Source organism: Apaloderma vittatum, unplaced genomic scaffold (genome assembly GCF_000703405.1).
Source record: "Apaloderma vittatum isolate BGI_N311 unplaced genomic scaffold, ASM70340v1 scaffold21670, whole genome shotgun sequence".
In the NCBI taxonomy this organism is placed as follows: Eukaryota; Metazoa; Chordata; class Aves; order Trogoniformes; family Trogonidae; genus Apaloderma; species Apaloderma vittatum.
The window spans coordinates 59,827-60,967 of record NW_009693169.1 but is presented as its reverse complement, the minus strand read 5'-3'; positions in this window follow the sequence as shown (position 1 = coordinate 60,967).

Sequence of the window (1,141 nt, the reverse complement as noted above, 5' to 3'; positions counted from 1 at the left end):
CAACCCTACTGGAAGAAAAAAAAAAGGAAAAAAAAAAGAAGAAAAAAAAAGACCAAATCAGTATTTTTGTTAGTCTCTATTTATATATGCTCTCCATGGCACTGTGTTACCAGCTGTTGTCTGTACTAGGTCTGCATTAGAGTATAACGCTGTTTTTAACGGGTGATGCTATGTTCGTTAGGGTCTTGAAAGGCACTTTATCCTTTGGGGCCTTCCCGGGGCTGATATTTGCTCCCTGCAAACACACCGAGGAGCCTTTTCTTTTCCCCCCCCACCTCCACCGGGGAGGGAACGCTGGTCCCATCCTCCTCCTCCCCACACCAAGGGTGCTCGCGGCATCGCTGCCGTGCCAAAACGGGGCCGGTCCCTATCGAGGTAGGGGCTTGTCAGCCTTAAAGCCATGTGGAGGGGTCACCCTCCATAGGAGCTTGGTGCTAAACTCTCAGCCGGGAGAGCGAGCGACCCGCTGTCCCCTGCCTGGGGGGGACGACTCCGGGCAGGGGGATCCCGGCTGGGACTCTACCTCGGCTCTGCGCTCCCATCCAGGGGCCGCCCGCGCTCATACGGGGATGGCGACGTCCCCTCGAAGGACCGAGTGTCTTGATGAAGCCCTGAGTGACCCTGTGACTTGGCACACACCTTTCGCTGGCCTTCACCCCACCCTGCCCTGTGTCACCTCTGCGTCCCTTCTGCCCCCTCCCCACCCCCCGTCGCAGTTCAAACCGTGTAACTCCCGCTCCGGCTTCTTCCGTGTGACACTAGGTCATCACTTCTCTTGTCTCCTCTTATCGGGTGTCGTGACTCTCTGAAAACATCTCACTACGAAAATTTAAGTTTTGGGTTTGTTTGGTTTATTTTTTGGTTTGGTTTTTATTATTATTTTTTTTTGTAAGTGCCATTTGTATAACTTAAAAAAAAAAGAAAAAGCTTCAAATGGAGAAAGATGAATAAAAAATAAAACCTGCATTCGGATACGAGTGGTGGCGTGTGGTCTGTCGGGGTGACCATGAAGCGTTTGGGCCGGTGGAGCCTTCAGGAGCCAACTTGTTTCACAAAGCTTGAGCTGGCTCCAGAGTGCTCGGATGAGTTGGTGGGAACGGTGACCGACAGCCCCAAACCTCAACAACCCACCCCCGTCTGA